We start from the raw sequence: 24,683 nt of genomic DNA, 5'->3' as shown, positions 1-24,683 counted from the left end.
GGAGCACTAAGAATGTATTGAAGAGCTCAAGGCCATCATCCAGAACGTACAGAGGCTCTTCATAACCGACGGAAGGTAAGCCCCAAGTCGCAAGCCATCCACCTGCCCCATCTGTGAAAGAGTCTGTGCTTCCCACATCGGCCCTATCAGCCCCCTCAGAACACACAAACAGGAATGGAAATAAGTTGTCCTTGACCCTGAAGGACTGCCTGAGAGAAATTCAATGATCAACATGGCAACAGGATGAAACCCTAAAATTTAAAGTAATGATTAACCGGCCTTTCCACTGCATTTGTGTGAAGATAATAAGCAATCAATATGCATGACATTACGTTATTTGGTCTCACCCTATCTGAGATATTCCCTTTGGACTACCCACCCCTCCCCTATGTTCTTGTCAACTTTAAACTACTTTCTTTTCTCTCTTCCCCTCTCTCAAGAAAGGTTTCTAATAAGAAACATTAACTGCTTTTCTCTCCACGGGTGGTGCTCAATCTGCTGACTATTTCCAGCATTTTCTCTTTTTATTTCAGATTTTCAACAGCTGCAGGATTTTTCCCATTATGGTACAATTGACACAGAGCGGGATACGATACACTTCAACACATAAGGTGGAAATTGTCACAGCGGACATTCACAGCTCTGGTATTGTCTCCCATAAAACTAGTGCCCCGTGTGAGGCTCGAACTCACGACCTTCAGATTATGAGACTGACGCGCTGCCTACTGTGCTAACAAGGCCCTCTGGGACAGTGTCTTCCTGATAATGAATGAGCTGTAATTGTACAAACCTATTGCTTGCACTTCTGATTTCCTTTCAGTCCTCTCACAAGATCAAAATTAAACACTTTAAAGAATTCTTACCAACACATATGCCTTCTTTGCAGGATCCTCCAACTTCACTGGAAGGGCAAGCAAAGTAATGTTATGTCCTTTCCCAGGACAACATCCCCAGTGTTGAGGTTCCAGTTAACTTAGACAACTCCATTGCGCCTACAAGACATTCCTATGCCTGCCACCAGACTCCTGAAACAGCTTGTCCACCAGGGGAGGGGATTACCAAACAGTGAAAACATATTATTCAAGGACGTGCTAACAGTCTCCCTGAAGAATTACAACCTTCCCACACTGTCTGCTGGGAATCTCTAGCCCATGTCTTCTCAAAATTGAGAAGGAGCATTCACAATGTATTGAAAACCTCAAAGCCACCATCCAGAACATTCACAAGCTCTTTGTTACCAGGGAAGGAGCAAACCAACCCGTAAACTATTCACCTGCCTCTTCTGTGGATGAGACTGTGGGTCCTACAATGGCCTTGTCAGCCACCTCAGAACACACAAGACTGGAGAGGAACCATCTTCGATCCCAAGGACTGCCTGGGAAGAATTCTTGTATTGTCTCCCATAAAACTAGTGCCCCGTGTGAGGCTCGAACTCACGACCTTCAGATTATGAGACTGACGCGCTGCCTACTGCGCTAACGAGGCCCCATTGGGATAAAGTCACCCAGGTAATGAATCAGATATCAGTGAACAAATCAATAGCTTGCACTATTCATTTCATTCTTGTCACACACACAATACTGAACGCTTCAAAGAATTCCAACCAATACCAACTCTGTCTGCAAAATCCTCCAAATTCACTGGGAGGAGAAGCAAAATGGTATCACGTCGTTTCCCAGGATGTCTCCAGAATTAAGGTTTAGGTTACACTCAGCCAGCTCCATTGGGCAGGCAAGTCATTTGGGTGAGTGACACCAGACTCCTGAAACAGTTGGTCTACCAGGGGAGGGGATTACCAGACAAAGGAAAAGATTCAAGGGTGTGCTAAAAGCCTCCCTGAATAAATGACACCTTCCTGCTTCCTCCAGCGAATCTCTGGGTCATGTCCTTTCAAAGTGGGAAAGGAGCATTCAGGATGCATTGAAAACCTCAAGTCATCATCCCAAGTGTTTAGAGGCCCTGGGTAAGTATCACAATACATTTGTGTGAACGTTAGGCAGTCAATGTGCATGACAATAAAGTATTTGCTCCCACCCTATCGGAGATATTTCCCTTTGTTCTTCCCTCCTTCACCTTCGCTGTATCATTAAACTTTCTCTATTTTCAAGTTCTTAAGCAAGATCTCCAGCCTGAAAACTTAACTGTTTCTCCTTCCACAGATGCTCGCCGACATGCTGAATGTTTCCAGGATTTTCTACATTGCACATTTGCAGTTTCTGCAGATGTTTTGGACTGTTTTTCCCATGAACGTGCAATGGGCTTGTAATCGGACATGAAACCATCGAACATGAGGAGGTGGAGATTGGCGGAGAGGTGCTTCAAGGCTCTTGTATTGTCTCCCATAATATTAGTGCCCCGTGTGAGGCTCGAACTCACCACCTTCAGATTATGAGACTGACGCGCTGCCTACTGCGCTAACGAGGCCCACTGGGACAGAGTCTTCCTGATAATGAATGAGCTGTAATTGTACAAATCTATTGCTTGCACTTCTGATTTCCTTTCAGTCCTCTCACAAGATCAAAATTAAACACTTTAAAGGATTCTTATCAACACATATGTCTTCTTTGCCGGATCCTCCAACTTCACTGCAAGGACAAGCAAAGTAATGTCACATCCTTTCCCGGGACGACATCTCTAGTATTGAGGCTCCAGTTGACTCAGACAACTCCATTGGGCAGCCCATGTCATTCACATGCCTGACACCAGACTCCTGAAACAGCTGGTCTACCAGGGGAGGAGATGATTAGACAGATAAAGGAAATGATTCAGGGATGTGCTAACAGTCTCCCCGAAGTAATGAAAGCTCCCCACACCATCTGCTGGGAATCTCTGGCCCATGTCCTCTCAAAGTAGAGGAGGAGCATTCACAATGTATTGAAAACCTCAAAGACACAATCCAGAAAATTCACAAGCTCTTGGTTACCAGGGAAGGAGCAAACCAACCCATAAACTGTTCACCTGCCTCTTCTGATGATGAGACTGTGGGTCCTACAATGGCCTGATCAGCCAGCTCAGAAGACACAAGACTGGAAAGGAACCATCTTCGATTCCCAAGGACTGCCTGAGAAGAATTCTTGTATTGTCTCCCATAAAACTAGTGCCCCGTGTGAGGCTCGAACTCACTACCTTCATATTATGAGACTGACGCGCTGCCTACTGCACTAACGAAAACCTATGGGATAATGTTGCCCAGTTAATAAATTGGACCTAATTGTACAAGCCGATAGTTTGTACTTTTGATTTGATTTCATTCCTTTTACACACTGACATCTGAATGCTTTGAAGAATTCTGACCAATGCCAATGCTGTCTCTGCAAAATTCTCCAACTTCACCGGAAGGAGAAGCAAAATAATGTCACGTCCTTTCCTGGGACGGAAACATCTCTAGAATTCAGGGTCTAGTTAACTCAGACAAGTCAATTGGGCCCACAAGTCATTCCTATGCCTGACACCAGACTCCTGATACAGCTGGTCCACCAGGGGAGGGGATTACCAGACAGCGAAAGCATATTATTCAAGGATGTGCTAGCAGTCTCCCTGAAGAATTACAACCTTCCCACACTGTCTGCTGGGAATCTCTAGCCCATGTCCCCTCAAAATTGAGAAGGAGCATTCACAATGTATTGAAAACCTCAAAGCCACCATCCAGAACATTCACAAGCTCTTTGTTACCAGGGAAGGAGCAAACCAACCCGTAAACTATTCACCTGCCTCTTCTGTGGATGAGACTGTGGGTCCTACAATGGCCTTGTCAGCCACCTCAGAGCACACAAGACTGGAGAGGAACCATCTTCGATCCCAAGGACTGCCTGGGAAGAATTCTTGTATTGTCTCCCATAAAACTAGTGCCCCGTGTGAGGCTCGAACTCACGACCTTCAGATTATGAGACTGACGCGCTGCCTACTGCGCTAACGAGGCCCCATTGGGATAATGTTACCCAGGTAATGAATCAGATATCAGTGAACAAATCAATAGCTTGCACTATTCATTTCATTCTTGTCACACACACAATACTGAACGCTTCAAAGAATTCCAACCAATACCAACTCTGTCTGCAAAATCCTCCAAATTCACTGGGAGGAGAAGCAAAATGGTATCACATTGTTTCCCAGGATGTCTCCAGAATTGAGGTTTAGGTTACAGTCAGCCAGCTCCATTGGGCAGGCAAGTCATTTGGGTGAGTGACACCAGACTCCTGAAACAGCAGGTCTACCAGGAGAGCGGATTGCCAGACAAAGGAAAAGATTGAAGGGTGTGCTAAATGCCTCCCTGAATAAATGAAACCTTCCTGCTTCCTCCAGCGAATCTCTGGGTCATGTCCTTTCAAAGTGGGGAAGGAGCATTCAGGATGCATTGAAAACCTCAAGTTCATCATCCCAAGTGTTTAGAGGCCCTGGGTAAGTATCACAATACATTTGTGTGCACGTTAGGCAGTCAATGTGCATGACAATAAAGTATTTGCTCCCACCCTATCGGAGATACTTCCCTTTGTTCTTCCCTCCTTCACCTTCGCTGTATCATTAAACTTTCTGTATTTTCAAGTTCTTAAGCAAGATCTCCAACCTGAAAATTTAACTGTTTCTCCTTCCACAGATGCTCGCCGACATGCTGAACGTTTCCAGGATTTTCTACATTGCACATTTCCAGTTTCTGCAGATGTTTTGGACTGTTTCTCCAATGAATGTGCAATGGGCTTGTAATCAGACATGAAACCATCGAACATGAGGAGCTGGAGATTGTTGCAGAGGAGCTTCAAAGCTCTTGTCTCCCATAAAACTAGTGCCCCGTGTGAGGCTCGAACTCACGACCTTCAGATTATGAGACTGACACGCTGCCTACTGCGCTAACGAGGCCTATGGGATATTGTTGCCCAGATAATAAATTGGACCTAATTGTACAAGCCGATCGTTTGTAATTTTGATTTGATTTCATTCCTTTTGCACACTGACATCTGAATACTTTGAAGAATTCTGACCAATGCCAATGCTGTCTCTGCAAAAATCTCCAACTTCTCCGGAAGGAGAAGCAAAATAATGTCACATCCTGACCTGGGACGAAAAGATCTGTAGAATTCAGGCTCTAGTTAACTCAGACAACTTCACTGGGCCCACAAGTCATTCCTAAACCTGACACCGGACTTCTGAAACAGCTGGTCTACCAGGGGAGGGGATTACCAGACAGCGAAAGCATATTATTCAAGGTTGTGCTAGCAGTCTCCCTGAAGAATTACAGCCTTCCCACACTGTCTGCTGGGAATCTCTAGCCCATGTTCTCTCAAAATTCAGAAGGAGCATTTACAATGTATTGAAAACCTCAAAGCCATCACCTGAAACATTCACGAGCTCCTTGTTACCAGGGAGGGACAAAGCAACCCATAAACTATTCACCTGCCTCTTCTGTGGATGAGACTGTGGGTCCCACAATGGCCTTATCATCCACCTCAGAACACACAAGGCTGGAGAGCAACCATGTTCGATCCCAAGGACTGAGAAGAATTCTTGTATTGTCTCCCATAAAACTAGTGCCCCGTGTGAGGCTCGAACTCATGACCTTCAGATTATGAGACTGACGCGCTGCCTACTGTGCTAATGAGGCCCCATTGGGATAATGCCACCCAGGTAATGAATGAAATGTGAACGTACAAATCAATAGCTTGCACTTTTCATTTCATTCTTGTCACACACACAATACTGAATCCTTTAAAGAATTCCAAGCAATACCAACTCTGTCTGCAAAATCCTCCAAATTCACTGGGAGGAGAAGCAAAATGGTATCATGTCATTTCCCAGGACGTCTCCAAAATTGAGGATTAGGTTACACTCAGCCAGCTCCATTGGGCAAACAAGACATTTGGGTGACTGACACCAGACTTCTGAAACAGCTGGTCCACCAGGTGAGGGGATTACCAGACAAAGGAAAAGATTCAAGGGTGTGTTAAAAGCCTCCCTTAAGAAATGACACCTTCCTGCTTCATCCAGCAAATCTCTGGGTCATGTCCTTTCAAAGTAGGTACGGAGCATTCAAGATGCATTGAAAACCACAAGGTCATCATCCCAAGTGTTCAGAGCCCCTGCGTAAGTATCAGAATGCATTTGTGTGCACGTTAGGCAGTCAATGTGCATGACAATAAAGTATTTGCTCCCACCCTATCAGAGATATTTCCCTTTCTTCTTCCCTCCATCACCTTCTCTGTATCATTAAACTTTCTCTATTTTCAAGTTCTTAAGCAAGATCTCCAACCTGAAAATTTAACTGTTTCTCTCTCCACAGATGCTTGTCGACATGCTGCGTGTTTCCAGGATTTTCTACATTGCACATTTACAGTTTCTGGAGATGTTTTGGACTGTTTTTCCCATGAACGTGCAATTGGCTTGTAATCGGACATGAAACCATCAAACATGAGGAGATGGAGATTGGCGGAGAGGTGCTTCACGGCTCTTGTACTATTTCCCATAAAACTAGTGCCTCGTGTGAGGCTCGAACTCACCACCTTCAGATTATGAGACTGACGCGCTGCCTACTGCGCTAACGAGGCCCTCTGGGACAGTGTCTTCCTGATAATGAATGAGCTGTAATTGTACAAATCTATTGCTTGCACTTCTGATTTTCTTTCAGTCCTTTCACAAGATCAAAATTAAACACTTTAAAGAATTCTTACCAACACATATGCCTTCTTTGCCCGATCCTCCTACTTCAATGCAAGGACAAGCAAAGTAATGTCACATCCTTTCCCGGGACGACATCTCTAGTACTGAGGCTCCAGTTAACTCAGACAACTGCATTGGGTAGCCCATGTCATTCACATGCCTGCCTCCAGAGTCCTGAAACAGCTGATCGACCAGGGGAGGAGATGACTAGACAGATAAAGGAAATGATTCAGGGATGTGCTAACAGTCTCCCTGAAGAAATGAAAGCTCCCCACACCATCTGCTGGGAATCTCTAGCCCATGTCCTCTCAAAGTAGAGAAGGAGCATTCACAATGTATTGAAAACCTCAAAGACACAATCCAGAGAATTCACAAGCTCTTTGTTACCAGGGAGGGAGCAAACCAACCCATAAACTGTTCACCTGCCTCTTCTGATGATGAGACTGTGGAACCTACAATGGCCTGATCAGCCAGCTCAGAAGACACAAGACTGGAGAGGAACCATCTTTGATCCCCAAGGACTGCCTGAGAAGTATTCTCTCCCATAAAACTATTGCCCTGTGTGAGGCTTGAACTCACCACCTTCATATTATGAGACTGACGCGCTGCCTACTGTGCTAACGAGGCCTATGGGATAATGTTGCCCAGATAATAAATTGGACCTAATTGTACAAGCGGATAGTTTGTACTTTTGATTTGATTTCATTTCTTTTGCACGCTGACATCTGAATGCTTTGAAGAATTCTGACCAATGCCAATGCTGTCTCTGCAAACTTCTCCAACTTCACCAGAAGGAGAAGCAAAATAATGTCACGTCCTTTCCTGGGATGAAAACATCTCTAGAATTCAGGGTCCAGTTAACTCAGACAACTCCATTGGGACAAGTCATTCCTATCCCTGACACCAGACTTCTGAAACAGCTGGTCCACCAGGAGAGGGGATTACCAGACAGTGAAAGCATATTATTCAAGGATGTGCTAGCAGTCTCCCGGAAGAATTACAACCTTCCCACACTGTCTGCTGGGAATCTCTAGCCCATGTTCTCTCAAAATTGAGAAGGAGCATTCACAATGTATTGAAAACCTCAAAGCCACCATCCAGAACATTCACAAGCTCTTTGTTACCAGGGAAGGAGCAAACCAACCCGTAAACTATTCACCTGCCTCTTCTGTGGATGAGACTGTGGGTCCTACAATGGCCTTGTCCGCCACCTCAGAACACACAAGACTGGAGAGGAACCATCTTCGATCACTAGGACTGGCTGAGAAGAATTCTTGTATTGTCTCCCATAAAACTAGTGCCCCGTGTGAGGCTCGAACTCACGACCTTCAGATTATGAGACTGACGCGCTGCCTACTGCGCTAACGAGGCCCCATTGGGATAATGTCACCCAGGTAATGAATCAGACATCAATGAACAAATCAATAGCTTCCACTGTTCATTTCATTCTCCTCACACACACAATACTGAACGCTCCAAAGAATTCTAACCAATACCAACTCTGTCTGCAAAATCCTCCAAATTCACTGGAAGGAGAAGCAAAATGGTATCACGTCATTTCCCAGGACGTCTCCAGAATTGAGGTTTAGATTACACTCAGCCAGCTCCATTAGGCAGGCAAGTCATTTGGGTGACTGACATCAGACTCCTGAAACAGTTGGTCTACCAGGAGAGGGGATTGCCAGACAAAGGAAAAGATTCAAGGGTGTGCTAATAGCCTCCCTGAAGAAATGACACCTTCCTGCTTCCTCCAGCAAATCTCTGGGTCATGTCCATTCAAAGTGGGGAAGGAGCATTCAGGATGAAATGAAAACCTCAAGGCCATCATCCCAAGTGTTCAGAGGCCCTGGGTAAGTATCACAATGCATTTGTGTGCACGTTAGGCAGTCAATGTGCATGACAATAAAGTATTTGCTCCCACCCTATCGGAGATATTTCCCTTTATTCTTCCCTCCTTCACCTTCTCTGTATCATTAAACTTTGTCTATTTTCAAGTTCTTAAGCAAGATCTCCAGCCTGAAAATTTATCTGTTTCTCCTTCCACAGATGCTCGCCTACATGCTGAATGTTTCCAGGAATTTCTACATTGCACATTTCCAGTTTCTGCAGATGATTTGGACTGTTTTTCCAAAGAATGTGCAATGGGCTTGTAGTCGGACATGAAACCATCGAACATGAGGAGCTGGAGATCGTTGCAGAGGAGCTTCACAGCTCTTGTCTCCGATAAAACTACTGCCCCGTGTGAGGTTCGAACTCACGACCTTCAGATTATGAGACTGACGCGCTGCCTACTGCGCCAACGAGGCCGATGGGATAATGTTGCCCAGTTAATAAATTGGACCTAACTGTACACGCCGATAGTTTGTACTTTTGATTTGATTTCATTCCTTTTACACACTGACATCTGAATGCTTTGAAGAATTCTGACCAATGCCAATGCTGTCTCTGCAAAAATCTCCAACTTCACCGGAAGGAGAAGCAAAATAATGTCACGTCCTTTCCTGGGACGAAAAGATCTGTAGAATTCAGGCTCTAGTTAACTCAGACAAGTCCATTGGGCCCACAAGTCATTCCTATGCCTGACACCAGACTCCTGAAACAACTGGTCCACCAGGGGAGGGGATTACCAGACAGTGAAAGCATATTATTCAAGGTTGTGCTAGCAGTCTCCCTGAAGAATTACAACCTTCCCACACTGTCTTCCGGGAATCTCTAGCCCACGTCCTCTCAAAATTGAGAAGGAGCATTCACAATGTATTGAAAAAATCAAAGCCACCATCCAGAACATTCACAAGCTCTTGGTTACCAGGGAAGGAGAAACACAAGCATTAACTATTCACCTGCCTCTTCTGTGGATGAGACTGTGGGTCCTACAATGGCCTTGTCAGCCACCTCAGAACACACAAGACTGGAGAGGAACGACCTTCGATCTCAAGGACTGCCTGAGAAGAATTCTTGTATTGTCTCCCATAAAACTAGTGCCCCGTGTGAGGCTCGAACTCACGACCTTCAGATTATGAGACTGACGCGCTGCCTACTGCGCTAATGAAAACCTATGGGATAATGTTGCCCAGTTAATAAATTGGACCTAATTGTACACGCCGATAGTTTGTACTTTTGATTTGATTTCATTCCATTTACACACTGACATCTGAATGCTTTGAAGAATTCTGACCAATGCCAATGCTGTCTCTGCAAAAATCTCCAACTTCACCGGAAGGAGAAGCAAAATAATGTCACGTCCTTTCCTGGGACGAAAAGATCTGTAGAATTCAGGCTCTAGTTAACTCAGACAACTTCACTGGGCCCACAAGTCATTCCTATGCCTGACACCAGACTTCTGAAACAGCTGGTCCACCAGGAGAGGGGATTACCAGACAGTGAAAGCATATTATTCAAGGATGTGCTAGCAGTCTCCCTGAAGAATTACAACCTTCCCACACTGTCTGCTGGGAATCTCTAGCCCATGTGCTCTCAAAATTGAGAAGGAGCATTCACAATGTATTGAAAACCTCAAAGCCACCATCCAGAACATTCACAAGCTCTTTGTTACCAGGGAAGGAGCAAACCAACCCATAAACTATTCACCTGCCTCTTCTGTGGATGAGACTGTGGGTCCTACAATGGCCTTGTCAGCCACCTCAGAACACACAAGACTGGAGAGGAACCATCTTCGATCCGCAAGGACTGGCGAGAAGAATTCTTGTATTGTCTCCCATAAAACTAGTGCCCCGTGTGAGGCTCGAACTCACGACCTTCAGATTATGAGACTGACGCGCTGCCTACTGCGCTAACGAGGCCCCATTGGGATAATGTCACCCAGGTAATGAATTTGACATCAACGAACAAATCGATAGCTTCCACTGTTCATTTCATTCTTCTCACACGCACAATACTGAACGCTCCAAAGAATTCCAACCAATACCAACTCTGTCTGCAAAATCCTCCAAATTCACTGGAAGGAGAAGCAAAATGGTATCACGTCATTTCCCAGGACGTCTCCAGAATTGAGGTTTAGATTACACTCAGCCAGCTGCATTGGGCAGGCAAGTCATTTGGGTGACTGACATCAGACTCCTGAAACAGCTGGTCTACCAGGGGAGGGGATTGCCAGACAAAGGAAAAGATTCAAGGGTGTGCTAAAACCTCCCTGAAGAAATGACACCTTCCTGCTGCCTCCTGCGAATCTCTGGGTCATGTCCTTTCAAAGTGGGGAAGGAGCATTCAGGATGGAATGAAAACCTCAAGGCCATCATCCAAAGTATTCAGAGGCCCTGGGTAAGTATCACAATGCATTTGTGTGCACGTTAGGCAGTCAATGTGCATGACAATAAAGTATTTGCTCCCACCCTATCGGAGATAATTCCCTTTATTCTTCCCTCCTTCACCTTCTCTGTATCATTAAACTTTCTGTATTTTCAAGTTCTTCAGCAAGATCTCCAACCTGAAAACTTAACTGTTTCTCCTTCCACAGATGCTCACCGACCTGCTGAATGTTTCCAGGATTTTCTACGTTGCACATTTCCAGTTTCTGCAGATGTTTTGGACTGTTTCTCCAATGAATGTGCAATGGGCTTGTAATCAGACATGAAACCATCGAACATGAGGAGCTGGAGATTGTTGCAGAGGAGCTTCACAGCTCTTGTCTCCCATAAAACTAGTGCCCCGTGTGAGGCTCGAACTCACGACCTTCAGATTATGAGACTGACGCGCTGCCTACTGCGCTAACGAGGCTCTGCGAGATAACATCACCCAGGTATCAAATCAGATGTCAGTGTACAAATCAAGAGCTTGCACTCTTGATTTCATTCTTATCACACACAGAAAACAATGAACACTTTAAAGAATTCTCACCAATACCAATTTTGTCTGCAAAATAGATCATAGAGTCATACAGCATGGAAGCAGGCCCTCTGGCCTGTCTACTTGAGCTAATCCTGCATTTGACCCTTATCCCAGTAAACTTTCCCCATCCATCCAAATGTCCTTTAAACATTGTAATTGTCCCCACCTCTACCACTTCCTCTGATAGCTCGTTCCATCTACACAATTCCCTCTCTGTGTGAAGAAGTTGCCCCTCACATCCCTTTTAACCTTTCCCCTTTCATATTAATTCTGTAATTTTAGGCTCCCCTATCTTGGGGAAAATGACTGTGACCGTTCCCATCATCTATGCCCCACAGCATCTTATAAACCTCTGGAAGATTGCCCCTCAGCCTCCTATGCTCCAGGGCAAAAAGTCCTCCAAATTAACTGGAGGGAAAAGCAAAATGATGCCAAGTCCTTCTCCCAGGACAACATCTCTACGACTGGGGCTCTCGTTCCACTTAGATGTTCCATTGTGCAGGCCACGTCATTCGCATGGGTGACACCAGACTCCTAAAACAGCAGCTTATCAGGGGAGGGGATCACCAGACAAGGGATAAGATTCAAGGATGAGCTAAAAGTTTCTCTGAAGAAATGCAACCTCCCCACTTTCTCCCAGAAATCTCTGGCCCATGCCCCCTCAGAGTGGAGAAGGAGCACTAAGAATGTATTGAAGAGCTCAAGGCCATCATCCAGAACGTACAGAGGCTCTTCATAACCGACGGAAGGTAAGCCCCAAGTCGCAAGCCATCCACCTGCCCCATCTGTGAAAGAGTCTGTGCTTCCCACATCAGCCCTATCAGCCCCCTCAGAACACACAAACAGGAATGGAAATAAGTTGTCCTTGACCCTGAAGGACTGCCTGAGAGAAATTCAATGATCTACATGGCAACAGGATGAAACCCTAAAATTTAAAGTAATGATTAACCAGCCTTTCCACTGCATTTGTGTGAAGATAATAAGCAATCAATATGCATGACATTACGTTATTTGGTCTCACCCTATCTGAGATATTCCCTTTGGACTACCCACCCCTCCCCTATGTTCTTGGCAACTTTAAACTACTCTCTTTTCTCTCTTCCCCTCTCTCAAGAAAGGTTTCTAATAGGTAACATTAACTGCTTTTCTCTCCATGGGTGGTGCTCAATCGGTTGACTATTTCCAGCATTTTCTCTTTTGATTTCAGATTTTCAACAGCTCGCGGATTTTTTTCCCATCATGTTACAATTGACACAGAGCGGGATACGATACACTTCAACACATAATGTGGAAATTGTTGCAGCGGACATTCACAGCTCTGGTATTGTCTCCCATAAAACTAGTGCCCCGTGTGAGGCTCGAACTCACGACCTTCAGATTATGAGACTGACGCGCTGCCTACTGCGCTAACGAGGCCGATGGGATAATGTTGCCCAGATAATAAATTGGACCTAATTGTACAAGCCGATGGTTTGTACTTTTGGTTTGATTTCATTCTTTTTGCACGCTCACGTCTGAATGTTTTGAAGAATTCTGACCAATGCCAATGCTGTCTTTGCAATATTCTCCAACTTCATTGGAAGGAGAAGCAAAATAATGTCACGTCCATACCTGGGACAAAAACATCTCTAGAATTCAGGCTCTAGTTAACTCAGACAACTCCATTGCGCCCACAATTCATTCGAATGCCTGACACCAGACTCCTGAAACAGCTGGTTCACCAGGGGAAGGGATTACCATACAGCGAAAGCATGCTATTTATGGGTGAGCTAAAAGCCTCCCTGTAGAAATGAAACCTTCCTGCTTCCTCCAGCGAATCTCTGGGTCATGTCCTTTCAAAGTGGGGAAGGAGCATTCAGGATGCATTGAAAACCTCAAGGCCATCATCCTGAGTGTTTAGAGGCCCTGGGTAAGTATCAGAATACATTTGTGTGCACGTTGGGCAGTCAATGTGCATAACAATAAAGTATTTGCTCACACCCTATCGGAGATATTTCCCTTTATTCTTCCCTCCTTCACCTCCTCTGTATCATTAAACTTTCTGTATTTTCAAGTTCTTAAGCAAGATCTCCAACATGAAAATATAACTGTTTCTCCTTCCACAGATGCTCGCCGACATGCTGAGTGTTTCCAACATTTTCTACATTGCACATTTCCAGTTTCTACGATGTTTTGGACTGTTTTTCCAATGAACGTGCAATGGGCTTGTAATCGGACATGAAACCATCGAACATGAGGAGGTGGAGATTGGCGGAGAGGTGCTTCACGGCTCTTCTATTGTCTCCAATAAAACTAGTGCCTCATGTGAGGCTCGAACTCACCACCTTCAGATTATGAGACTGACGCACTGCCTACCGTGCTAACGAGGCCCTCTGGGACAGTGTCTTCCTGATAATGAATGAGCTGTAATTGTACAAATCTATTGCTTGCACTTCTGATTTCCTTTCAGTCCTCTCACAAGATCAAAATTAAATACTTTAAAGAATTCTTACCAACACATATGTCTTCTTTGCCGGATCCTCCAACTTCACTGGAAGGACAAGCAAAGTAATGTCACGTCCTTTCCCAGGACAACATCTCTAGTATTGAGGCTCCAGTTAACTCAGACAACTCCATTGGGCAGCCCATGTCATTCACATGTCTGACACCAGACTCCTGAAACAGCTGGTCTACCAAGGGAGGAGATGACCAGACAGCGAAAGGAAATGATTCAGGGATGTGCTAACAGTCTCCCTGAAGAAATGCAAGCTCCCCACACCATCTGCTGGGAATCTCTGGCCCATGTCCTCTCAAAGTAGAGAAGGAGCATTCACAATGTATTGAAAACCTCAAAGCCAGCATCCAGAACATTCACAAGCTCTTTGTTACCAGGGAAGGAGCAAACCAACCCATCAACTATTCACCTGCCTCTTCTGTGGATGAGACTGTGGGTCCCACAATGGCCTTATCAGCCACCTCAGAACACACAAGGCTGGAGAGGAATGATCTCCGATCCCCAAGGACTGGCTGAGAAGAATTCTTGTATTGTCTCCCATAAAACTAGTGCCCCGTGTGAGGCTCGAACTCTTGACCTTCAGGTTATGAGACTGACACGCTGCCTACTGCGCTAACGAGGCCCTGTGGAATAATATCACCCTGGTAATGAATCAGATGTCAATGTACAAATCAATAGATTGCATTTTTCATTTCATTTTTGTCGCAAGTAAAATACTGAACACTTTAAAGAATTCTTACCAATACCATCTGTGTCTGATGTCAGACTCCTGAAACTGTGGGTCTACCAGGGGAGTGGATTACCAGACAGATATAGGAATCCCTGGCACATGTTAATGCAATGTGGAGAAGGAGCATTCATAATGTACTGAAATCCTCAAAGCCATTGTCCAGGACATTCAGAAGCTCTTTGTAACCAAAAAAAGAACACAACGACCCATAAACTCTTCATCTGGCTGTTCTGTGGAAGGGTCTGACTTTCCCACATTGGCCTTATTAGCCACTCAGAATCGACATCTCCCCCATCTTCTCTGTAACTATAAATTAATTTCTTTTCTCCCTTTTCAGGTCTCCGACCTGTAAATTTAACTGTTTTTTTCCATGGATGTTGCCTGACCTGTTGAGTGTTTCCAGCATTTTCTTCTTTTATGTCACATTTGTATTTTCTGCATATATTTTTTTGTTTCAAACACGAGGAGTTGGAGATTGCTGCCCAGGAGTTTCACAGCTCTTGTCTCCCATAAAACAAGTGCCCCGTGTGAGGATCGAACTCACGACCTTCAGATTATGAGACTGACGCGCTGCCTACTGCGTTAACGATGCCCCATGGGGATCATGTCATCCAGGTATCAAAGCAGGCATCAATGTACAAATCAATAGCTTGCACTTTTCATTTCATTCGTATTACACACACACAATACTGAACGGTTTAAAGAATTCTTACCAAAACAATCTTTGTCTGCAAAATCCTCCAAATTCACTGGGAGGAGAAGCAAAATGATATCATGTCATTTCCCAGGATGTCTCCAATATTGAGGTTCTAGTTACACTCAGCCAGCTCCATTGGGCCCACGAGTCATTCCTATCCCTGACACCAGACTCCTGAAACTGTGGCTTTATCAGGGGAGTGGATTTCCAAAGGGGAAAAAACTCTGAAACTTGAAGTCACGATTGTCCAGCCTTCCCATTGCATTGGTGTGCCTATGTGAAGCAATGAACGTGCGTGACATTAGTAGTTTGGTCTCGTCCTATCAGAGATATTCTCTCTGTCCTGTCTGACCCTCCTCACATTCTCAGCAACTTTAATCTAATTCCTTTTCTCTGTTGTCCAACCCTCAAGAACGGTTTCCGACCTGAAACGTTAACTGTTTCTCTCTCCATGGATGCCGCCTGACCTGCTGAGTGTTTCCAGTACTTTCTCTTTTTATTTCAGGTTTCTAGCTTCTGCTGTTGTTTTTTCAGATTTTACGATCAATTTGCAACAGACACTTAACAGGATTCAATACCTTTGAACAAAGGGTTGGAGGTGGGCAGGGAGGTGCTTCACAGCTCTGGTATTGTCTCCCATAAAACTAGTGCCCCGTGTGAGGATTGAACTCACCACCTTCAGATTATGAGACTGACGCGCTGCCTACTGCGCTAACGAGGCCATGTAGGATAATATCACCTTGGTAATGAATCAGATGTCAATGTACAAATCAATAGCTTGCATTTTTCATTTCATTTTTGTCACAAGTAAAATACTGAACACTTTAAAGAATTCTTACCAATACCATCTGCGTCTGACGTCAGACTCCTGAAACTGTGGGTCTACCAGGGGAATGGATTACCAGACAGACATAGGAATCCCTGGCACATGTCGTCGCAATGTGGAGAAGGAGCATTCACAATGTACTGAAATCCTCAAAGCCATTGCCCAGGACATTCAGAAGCTCTTTGTAACCAAGGAAAGAACACAACCACCCTTATACTCTTCATCTGGCTCTTCTGTGGAAGGGTCTACCTTTCCCACAATGGCCTAATTAGCCGTCTCAGAATCGACATCTCCCTCATCTTGTCTGTAACTATAAATTAATTTCTTTTCTCCCTTTTCCAGTGTCCGGCCTGAAAATTTAACTGTTTCTCTTTCCATGGATGTTGCCTGACCTGTTGAGTGTTTCTGGCATTTTCTGCTTTTATTTCACATTTCTAGTTTTTGCAGAATGTGCAATGGACTTGAACTCGGATTTGAAACCCTCAAACACGAGAAGTTGGAGATTATTGCGGAGGAGTTTCACAGCTCTGATATTGTCTCCCCTAAAACGAGTGCCCCGTGTGAGGCTCGAACTCACGACCTTCAGATTATGAGACTGACGCGCTGCCTACTGCGCTAACGAGGCCCCATTGGGGTAATGTCACCCAGGTATCAAATCAGGCGTCAACGTACAAATCAATAACTTGCACTTTTCATTTCATTCGTGTTACACACACACAATACTGAACGCTTTAAAGAATTCTTACCAAAACAATCTTTGTCTTCAGAATCCTCCAACTTCACTGGAAGGACAAGCAAAGTAATGTCACGTCCTTTCCCGGGACAACATCTCTAGTATTGAGGCTCCAGTTAACTCAGACAACTCCATTGGGCAGCCCATGTCATTCACATGTCTGACACCAGACTCCTGAGACAGCTGGTCTACCAAGGGAGGAGATGACCAGACAGATAAAGGAAATGATTCAGGGATGTGCTAACAGTCTCCCTGAAAAAATGCAAGATCCCCACACCATCTGCTGGGAAACTCTAGCCCATGTCCTCTCAAAGTAGAGAAGGAGCATTCACAATGTATTGAAAACCTCAAAGCCAGCATCCAGAACACTCACAAGCACTTTGTTACCAGGGAAGGAGCAAACCAACCCATCAACTATTCACCTGCCTCTTCTGTGGATGAGACTGTGGGTACCACAATGGCCTTATCAGCCACCTCAGAACACACAAGACTGGAGAGGAACCATCTTCGATCCCCAAGGACTGGTGAGAAGAATTCTTGTATTGTCTCCCATAAAACTAGTGCCCCGTGTGAGGCTCGAACTCACCACCTTCAGATTATGAGACTGACGCGCTGCCTACTGTGCTAAGGAGGCCATGTTGGATAATATCACCCAGGTAATGAATCAGATGTCAATGTACAAATCAATAGCTTGCATTTTTCATTTCATTTTTGTCACAAGTAAAATACTGAAAACTTTAAAGAATTCTTACCAATACCATCTCCGACTGACATCAGACTCCTGAAACTGTGGGCCTACCAGGGGAATGGATTACCAGACAAACATAGGAATCCCTGGCACATGTCGTCGCAATATGGAGATGGAGCATTCATAATGTACTGAAATCCTCAAAGCCATTGTCCAGGACATTCAGAAGCTCTTTGTAACCAAGAAAGGAACACAATGACCCATAACCTCTTCACCTGGCTGTTCTGTGGAAGGGTCTGCCTTTCCCACATTGGCCATATTAGCCACTCAGAATCGACATCACCCCCATCTTCTCTGTAACTATAAATTAATTTCTTTTCTCCCTTTTCCGGTCTCCGGCCTGTAAATTTAACTTTTCTCTTTCCATGGATGTTGCCTGACCTTTGAGTGTCTCCAGCATTGTCTGCTTTTATTTCACATTTCTAGTTTTTGCAGAATGTGCAATGGACTTGAACTCAGATTTGAAACCCCCAAACAGGAGGATTTGGAGATTATTGTAGAGGAGTTTCACAGCTCTGGTATTGTCTCCCATAAAACGAGTGCCCTGTGTGAGGCTTGAACTCACCACCTTCAGATTATGAGACTGACACGCTGCCTACTGCGCTAACGAGGCCATGTGGGATAATATCACCCAGGTAATGAATCGGATGTCAATGTACAAACCAATAGCTTGCATTTTTCATTTCATTTTTGTCACAAGTAAAATACTGAACACTTTAAAGCATTCTTACCAATACCATCTTCGTCTGACATCAGACTCCTGAATCTGTGGGTCTACCAGGGGAGTGGATTACCAGACAGACATAGGAATCCCTGGCCCATGTCGTCGCAATGTGGAGAATGAACATTCATAATGTACTGAAATCCTCAAAGCCATTGTCCAGGACATTCAGAAGCTTTTTGTAACCAAGGAAAGAACACAACCACCCTTATACTCTTCATCTGGCTCTTCTGTGGAAGGGTCTACCTTTCCCACATTGGCCTTATTAGCTGTCTCAGAATCAACATCTCGCCCATCTTCTCGGTAAATATAAATTAATTTCTTTTCTCCCTTTTCCAGTCTCTGGCCTGAAAATTTAACTGTTTCTCTTACCATGGATGTTGCCTAACCTGTTGAGTGTTTCTAGCATTTTCTGCTTTTATTTCAGATTTCTAGTTTTTGCAGAATGTGCAATGAACTTCAACTCTGATATGAAACCCTCAAACACGAGGAGTTGGAGATTATTGCAGAGGAGTTTCACAGCTCTGGTATTGTCTCCCGTAAAACGAGTGCCCCATGTGAGGCTCGAACTCACGACCTTCAGGTTATGAGACTGACGCGCTGCCTACTGCGCTAACGAGGCCCCATTGGGGTAATGTCACCCAGGTATCAAATCAGGCATTAATGTACAAATCAATAGCTTGCACTTTTCATTTCATTCGTGTTACACACACACAATACTGAACGCTTTAAAGAATTCTTACCAAAACAATCTTTGTCTGCAAAACCCTCCAAATTCACTGGGAGGAGAAGCAAAATGATATCATGTCATTTCCCAAGATGAGTCCAACATTGAGGTTCCAGTTATACTCAGCCAGCTCCATTGCACCCATAAGTCATTCCTATCCCTGACACCAGACTCCTGAAACAGTGGGTCTATCAGGGGAGCGGATTTCCAAAAGGGAAAAAACTCTGAAACTTGAAGTCACGATCGGCCGGCCTTCCCATTGCATTGGTGTGCCTATGTGAAGCAATGAACGTGCGTGACATTAGCAGTTTGGTCTCGTCCTATCAGAGATATTCTCTCTGTCCTGTCCGACCCTCCCCACATTCTCAGCAACTTTAACCTAATTCCTTTTCTCTGTTGTCCAACTCTCAAGAACAGTTTCCAACATGAAACTTTAACTGTTTCTCTCTCCATGGATGCCGCCTGACCTGCTGAGTGTTTCCAGCACTTTCTCTTTTTATTTCAGGTTTCCAGCTTCTGCAGTCTTTTTTTTAGATTTTATGATCAATGTGCAACAGTCACAGAACAGGATTCAATATTCTCGAACAAAGGGTTGGAGATTGGCGGAGAGGTGCTTCGCAGCTCTGGTATTGTCTCCCATAAAACTAGTGCCCCGTGTGAGGATTGAACTCACGGCCTTCAGATTATGAGACTGACGCGCTGCCTACTGCGCTAACGAGGCCCCATTGTGAAAATGTCATCCAGTTAATGAATGAGACATCAATGTACAAATCAGAAGCTTGCACATTTTATTTCATTCTTGTCACACACACACACACAATACTGAACGCTTTAAAGAATTCTTACTGATACCAATTCTACCTGCATAATCCTCTAAATTCACTGGAAAGAGAAGCAAAATGATATCACGTCCTTTCCCAGGATGTCTCCAGAATTGAAGTTCTAGTTACACTCAGCCATTGTGCCCACAAGTCATTCCTTTGCACCACACCAGACACCTGAAACAGTGCGTCTACCAGGGGAGGGGATTACAGGACAGACAGAGTAATCCCTGGCCCAATTCATCTCAATGTGGAGAAGGAGCATTCATAAAGCATTGAAAACCTCAAGGCCATCATCCAGGACATTCAGAAGCTCTTTGTAACCAGGGAAGGAGCACACCAACTCATAAACTCTTCACCTGCCTCATCTGTGGAAGGGTTAGTCTTTCCCACGTTGGCCTCATTAGCCACCTGAGAATCGATCAGACTGGAGTGGAAGCACCTTCAATCCCCAAGGACTGCCTGAGAAGAATTCAATGATCTACAAGCCAAAAGGAAAAAACTCTGATACTAGAAGTCACGATTGGCTAGCCAGTGGTTATTCCATGTTTTAGAGCTTCTTCCCCTTGCCCTGTAGATCACTGATGAGGCCAATGTAGGAAACACAGAGTCTTCCATTGATGGGACAGCTGGATAACTTGTGAGTTATTCCGGTATTCACTCATTCCGGTACTTACACAGGGCCTCTGAACACTCAGAACGATGGCCTTGAGATTTTCAGTGCATACTGAATGCTCTTTCTCCACTTTTAAAGGACATGACCCAGAGATTCCCGGGAGAAAGTGGGGAGGTTGCATTCCTTCAGGGAAGCTTTCAGCGCACCCTTGAATATTTTCCTTTGTCTGTCTGGTATTCCCCTCCCTTAGTAGACCCACTGTTTCAGGAGACTTATATCAAGCATAGGAATTACCTGCCAGCCCAATGGAGTTGGCTGAGTGTAACGTGAACCTCAATTCTGGAGATATCCTGATAGTATTTTGCTTCTCCTCCCATGAATTCAGAGGATTTTACAGACAGGGTTGGTATTGGTAAGAATTCTTTAAAGCATTCAGTATTGTCTGTGTGACGAGAATGACCTGTGAAGTGCAAGCTATTGATTTGTACATTGACGCCTGATTAGTTACCTGGCTGACATCATCCCAATGGGGCCTTGTTAGTGCAGTAGGCAGCGCGTCAGTCTCATAATCTGAAGGTCGTGAGTTCGATCCTCACACGGGGCACTAGTTTTATGGGAGGCAATACAAGAATTCTTCTTAGGCAGTCCTTAGGGATTGAAGATGGCTCCTCTCCAGTCTTGTGTGTTCTGAGGCGGCCTATAAGGCCATTGTGGGACCCACAGTCTCATCCACAGAAGAGGCAGGTGAATATTTGATGGGTTGGTTTGCTCCCTCCCTGGAAAAAAGAGCTTGAGAATGTTTAGGATGGTGGCTTTGAGGTTTTCAATACATTGAGAATGCTCCTCCTCTACTTTGAGAGGATATGGGCCAGAGATTCCCAGCGGATGGTGTGGGAATCTTGCATTTCTTCAGGGTGACTTTTAACACATCCCTGAATCTTTCCCTTTGTCTGTCTGCTAATTCCCTCCCCTGGTACACCAGCTGTTTCAGGATTCTGGTGTCAGTCATCCAATGACTTGCCTACCTAATTGAGATGGCTGAGTGTAACCTAAACCTCAATTCTGGAGATGTCCTGGGAAATGACGCGATACCACTTTGCTTCTCCTCCCAGTAAATTCTGAGTGTTTTGCAGAGTTGGTATTAGTAAGAATTCTTTGAAGCGTTCAGTATTGTGCGTGTGAAAAGTGCAAGCTATTGATTTGCACATTGACATCTGATTCATTACCTGGCTGACATTATCTCACATGGCCTCGTTAGCGCAGTAGGCAGCGCGTCAGTCTCATAATCTGAAGGTGGTGAGTTCGATCCTCACACGGGGCACTAGTTTTATGGCAGACAAGAGCTGTGAAACTCCTCGGCAGCAATCTCCAACTTCTCGTGATTGAAACAAAAAATATTCAGAAAATATAAATACGAAATAAAAGAAGAACATGCTGGAAACACTCAACAGGTCAGGCAAAATCCATAGATAGAGAAACAGTTAAATTTACAGGTCGGAGACCTGAAGAGGGAGAAGAGAATTTAATTTATATTTACAGAGAAGATGGGGGAGATGTCGATTCTGAGTGGCTAATAAGGCCAATGTGGGAAAGACAGACCCTTCCACAGAAGAGCCAGGTGAAGAGCTTATGGGTCGGATGGCTTCTACCTTGGTTACAAAGAGCTTCTGAATCTGCTGGACGATTGCTTTGTGGTTTTCTGTACATTATGAATGCTCATTCTCCACTTTGTGACGACATGGGCCAGGGATCCTTTGTCTGTCTGGTAATCCCTACCCTGGTAGACCCACTGTTTCTGGAGTCTGCTGTCAGACAGACATGGTATTGGTAAGAATTCTTTAAAGCATTCAGCATTTTGCTTGTGACAAAAATGAAATGCTGTTGATTTGTACATTGACACCTGATGCATTAGCTGGGTGATATTATCCCAATGGGGCCTTGTTAGCGCAGTAGGCAGCGCGTCAGTCTCATAATCTGAAGGTGGTGAGTTCGAGCCTCACGCGAGGCACCAGTTTTATGGGAGACAATGCAAAAATTCTTCTCAGGCAGTCCTTGGGATTGAAGATGGCTCCTCTCCAGTCTTGTGTGTTCTGAGGCGGCTGATAAGGCCAATGTGGGACCCACAGTCTCATCCACAGAAGAGGCAGGTGAATAGTTTATGGGTTGGTTTGCTCCTTCCCTGGGAACAAAGCACTTATGAATGTTCAGGATTGTGGCTTTGAGGTTTTCAATACATTGTGAATGCTCCTTCTCTACTTTGAGAGAATATGGGCCAGAGATTCCAAGCAGATGGTGTGGGCATCTTGCATTTCTTCAGGGAGACTTTTAGCATATCCCTGAATCTTTCCCTTTGTCTGTCTGGTAATTCCCTCCCCTGGTTGACCAGCTGTTTCAGGAGTCTGGTATCAGTCATCCAATGACTTGCCTGCCCAATGGAGCTGGCTGAGTGTAACCTGAACCTCAATTCTGGAGATGTCCTGGGTAATGTCACGATTCCATTTTGCTTCTCCTCCCAGTGAATTTGGAGGATTTTGCCATGTTGGTATTGGTAAGAATTCTTTGAAGTGTTCAGTATTGTCTATGTGATAAGAATGAAATGAAATGTGCAAGCTATTGATTTATACGTTGACATCTGATTCATTACCTGGCTGACATTATTCCACATGGCCTCGTTAGCGCAGTAGGCAGCGCGTCAGTCTCATAATCTGAAGGTCGTGAGTTCGATCCTCACACGGGGCACTAGTTTTATGGGAGACAATACAAGAATTCTTCTCAGGCAGTCCTTCGAGATTGAAGATGACTACTCTCCAGTCTTGTGTATTCTGAGGCAGCTGATAAGGCCATTGTGGGACACACAGTCTCATCCACAGAAGAGGCAGGTGAATAGTTTATGGGTTGGTTTGATCCCTCCCTGGTAACAAAGAGCTTGTGAATGTTCTGGATGGTGGCTTTGAGGTTTTCAATACATTCTAAATGCTCCTTCTCTTCTTTGAGAGGACATGGGCCAGAGCTTCCCAGCAGATGGTGTGGGGATCTTGCATTTCTTCAGGGTGACTTTTAGCACATCCCTGAATCTTTCGCTTTGTCTGTCTTGGTAATTCCCTCCCCTGGTAGACCAGCTGTTTCAGGAGTCTGGTGTCAGTCATCCAATCACTTCCCTACCCATTGGAGATGGCTGAGTGTAACCTAAACCTCAAACCTGGAGACGTCCTGGGAAATGATGCGATAACATTTTGCTTCTCCTCCCAGTGAATTTGGAGGATTTTGCAGAGTTGGTATTGGTAAGAATTCTTCGAAGCGTTCAGTATTGTGCGTGTGACAAGAATGAAATGAAAAGTGCAAGCTATTGATTTGCACATTGACATCTGGTTCGTTACCAGGCTGACATTATTCCACAAGGCCTTGTTAGCGCAGTAGGCAGCGCGTCAGTCTCATAATCTGAAGGTCGTGAGTTCGATCCTCACACGAGGCACTAGTTTTATGGGAGACAAGGACTGTGAAAATCCTTGGCAGCAATCTCCAACTCCTCGTGTTTGATACAATAAAAATATGCAGAAAATAAAAATGCGAAATAAAAGCAGAAAATACTGGAAATACTCAGCAGGTCAGGAAACATCCATGGAAAGAGAAACAGTTAAATTTACAAGTCAGGGACCTGAAAAGGGAGAAAAGAAATTAATTGATAGTTACAGAGAAGATGGGGGAGATGTCGATTCTGAGTGGCTAATAAGGCCAATGTGGGAAAGGCAGACCCTCCCACAGAAGAGCCACGTGAAGAGCTTATGGGTCGGATGGCTTCTACCTTGGTTACAAAGAGCTTCTGAATGTGCTGGACGACTGCTTTGTGGTTTTCAGTACATTATGAATGCTCCTTCTCCACTTTGTGACAACATGGGCCAGGGATTCCTATGTCTGTCTGGTAATTCCTACCCTGGTAGACCCACTGTTTCTGGAGTCTGCTGTCAGGCAGACATGGTATTGGTAAGAATTCTTTAAAACATTCAGTATTTTGCTTGTGACAATAATGAAATGCTGTTGATTTGTACATTGACATCTGATTCATTAGCTGGGTGATAT

At 44.7% G+C, this 24,683-nt stretch overlaps 25 non-coding genes across 25 annotated transcripts; 5 read left to right on the top strand and 20 right to left on the bottom strand.

Moving 5' to 3' along the window:
- Positions 1-667: 667 nt before the first annotated feature.
- trnam-cau (transfer RNA methionine (anticodon CAU)) lies at positions 668-740 on the bottom strand. The gene has a single exon. It is a non-coding gene; the product is annotated as a tRNA-Met (tRNA).
- Positions 741-1,412: 672 nt separating this feature from the next.
- On the bottom strand, positions 1,413-1,485 carry trnam-cau (transfer RNA methionine (anticodon CAU)). The gene has a single exon. It is a non-coding gene; the product is annotated as a tRNA-Met (tRNA).
- An 866-nt stretch (positions 1,486-2,351) lies between these two features.
- trnam-cau (transfer RNA methionine (anticodon CAU)) lies at positions 2,352-2,424 on the bottom strand. Its single transcript has one exon. It is a non-coding gene; the product is annotated as a tRNA-Met (tRNA).
- A 1,422-nt stretch (positions 2,425-3,846) lies between these two features.
- On the bottom strand, positions 3,847-3,919 carry trnam-cau (transfer RNA methionine (anticodon CAU)). Its single transcript has one exon. It is a non-coding gene; the product is annotated as a tRNA-Met (tRNA).
- An 862-nt stretch (positions 3,920-4,781) lies between these two features.
- trnam-cau (transfer RNA methionine (anticodon CAU)) lies at positions 4,782-4,854 on the bottom strand. Its single transcript has one exon. It is a non-coding gene; the product is annotated as a tRNA-Met (tRNA).
- A 669-nt stretch (positions 4,855-5,523) lies between these two features.
- trnam-cau (transfer RNA methionine (anticodon CAU)) lies at positions 5,524-5,596 on the bottom strand. The gene has a single exon. It is a non-coding gene; the product is annotated as a tRNA-Met (tRNA).
- An 867-nt stretch (positions 5,597-6,463) lies between these two features.
- On the bottom strand, positions 6,464-6,536 carry trnam-cau (transfer RNA methionine (anticodon CAU)). The gene has a single exon. It is a non-coding gene; the product is annotated as a tRNA-Met (tRNA).
- Positions 6,537-7,946: 1,410 nt separating this feature from the next.
- Positions 7,947-8,019, bottom strand: trnam-cau (transfer RNA methionine (anticodon CAU)). The gene has a single exon. It is a non-coding gene; the product is annotated as a tRNA-Met (tRNA).
- An 862-nt stretch (positions 8,020-8,881) lies between these two features.
- Positions 8,882-8,954, bottom strand: trnam-cau (transfer RNA methionine (anticodon CAU)). The gene has a single exon. It is a non-coding gene; the product is annotated as a tRNA-Met (tRNA).
- Positions 8,955-10,375: 1,421 nt separating this feature from the next.
- trnam-cau (transfer RNA methionine (anticodon CAU)) lies at positions 10,376-10,448 on the bottom strand. Its single transcript has one exon. It is a non-coding gene; the product is annotated as a tRNA-Met (tRNA).
- Positions 10,449-11,309: 861 nt separating this feature from the next.
- On the bottom strand, positions 11,310-11,382 carry trnam-cau (transfer RNA methionine (anticodon CAU)). Its single transcript has one exon. It is a non-coding gene; the product is annotated as a tRNA-Met (tRNA).
- Positions 11,383-12,836: 1,454 nt separating this feature from the next.
- Positions 12,837-12,909, bottom strand: trnam-cau (transfer RNA methionine (anticodon CAU)). The gene has a single exon. It is a non-coding gene; the product is annotated as a tRNA-Met (tRNA).
- An 880-nt stretch (positions 12,910-13,789) lies between these two features.
- trnam-cau (transfer RNA methionine (anticodon CAU)) lies at positions 13,790-13,862 on the bottom strand. The gene has a single exon. It is a non-coding gene; the product is annotated as a tRNA-Met (tRNA).
- A 1,374-nt stretch (positions 13,863-15,236) lies between these two features.
- On the bottom strand, positions 15,237-15,309 carry trnam-cau (transfer RNA methionine (anticodon CAU)). The gene has a single exon. It is a non-coding gene; the product is annotated as a tRNA-Met (tRNA).
- A 753-nt stretch (positions 15,310-16,062) lies between these two features.
- Positions 16,063-16,135, bottom strand: trnam-cau (transfer RNA methionine (anticodon CAU)). The gene has a single exon. It is a non-coding gene; the product is annotated as a tRNA-Met (tRNA).
- Positions 16,136-16,792: 657 nt separating this feature from the next.
- On the bottom strand, positions 16,793-16,865 carry trnam-cau (transfer RNA methionine (anticodon CAU)). Its single transcript has one exon. It is a non-coding gene; the product is annotated as a tRNA-Met (tRNA).
- A 669-nt stretch (positions 16,866-17,534) lies between these two features.
- Positions 17,535-17,607, bottom strand: trnam-cau (transfer RNA methionine (anticodon CAU)). Its single transcript has one exon. It is a non-coding gene; the product is annotated as a tRNA-Met (tRNA).
- A 654-nt stretch (positions 17,608-18,261) lies between these two features.
- On the bottom strand, positions 18,262-18,334 carry trnam-cau (transfer RNA methionine (anticodon CAU)). Its single transcript has one exon. It is a non-coding gene; the product is annotated as a tRNA-Met (tRNA).
- Positions 18,335-18,991: 657 nt separating this feature from the next.
- trnam-cau (transfer RNA methionine (anticodon CAU)) lies at positions 18,992-19,064 on the bottom strand. Its single transcript has one exon. It is a non-coding gene; the product is annotated as a tRNA-Met (tRNA).
- Positions 19,065-19,817: 753 nt separating this feature from the next.
- trnam-cau (transfer RNA methionine (anticodon CAU)) lies at positions 19,818-19,890 on the bottom strand. Its single transcript has one exon. It is a non-coding gene; the product is annotated as a tRNA-Met (tRNA).
- A 1,247-nt stretch (positions 19,891-21,137) lies between these two features.
- On the top strand, positions 21,138-21,210 carry trnam-cau (transfer RNA methionine (anticodon CAU)). The gene has a single exon. It is a non-coding gene; the product is annotated as a tRNA-Met (tRNA).
- Positions 21,211-21,854: 644 nt separating this feature from the next.
- On the top strand, positions 21,855-21,927 carry trnam-cau (transfer RNA methionine (anticodon CAU)). The gene has a single exon. It is a non-coding gene; the product is annotated as a tRNA-Met (tRNA).
- Positions 21,928-22,541: 614 nt separating this feature from the next.
- On the top strand, positions 22,542-22,614 carry trnam-cau (transfer RNA methionine (anticodon CAU)). The gene has a single exon. It is a non-coding gene; the product is annotated as a tRNA-Met (tRNA).
- A 658-nt stretch (positions 22,615-23,272) lies between these two features.
- Positions 23,273-23,345, top strand: trnam-cau (transfer RNA methionine (anticodon CAU)). Its single transcript has one exon. It is a non-coding gene; the product is annotated as a tRNA-Met (tRNA).
- A 660-nt stretch (positions 23,346-24,005) lies between these two features.
- Positions 24,006-24,078, top strand: trnam-cau (transfer RNA methionine (anticodon CAU)). Its single transcript has one exon. It is a non-coding gene; the product is annotated as a tRNA-Met (tRNA).
- The last annotated feature ends 605 nt before the right edge of the window (positions 24,079-24,683 follow it).

This window comes from Pristis pectinata, chromosome 16, assembly GCF_009764475.1.
Source record: "Pristis pectinata isolate sPriPec2 chromosome 16, sPriPec2.1.pri, whole genome shotgun sequence".
NCBI lineage: Eukaryota > Metazoa > Chordata > Chondrichthyes > Rhinopristiformes > Pristidae > Pristis > Pristis pectinata.
This window is presented reverse-complemented; position numbering and strand designations above follow the sequence as displayed.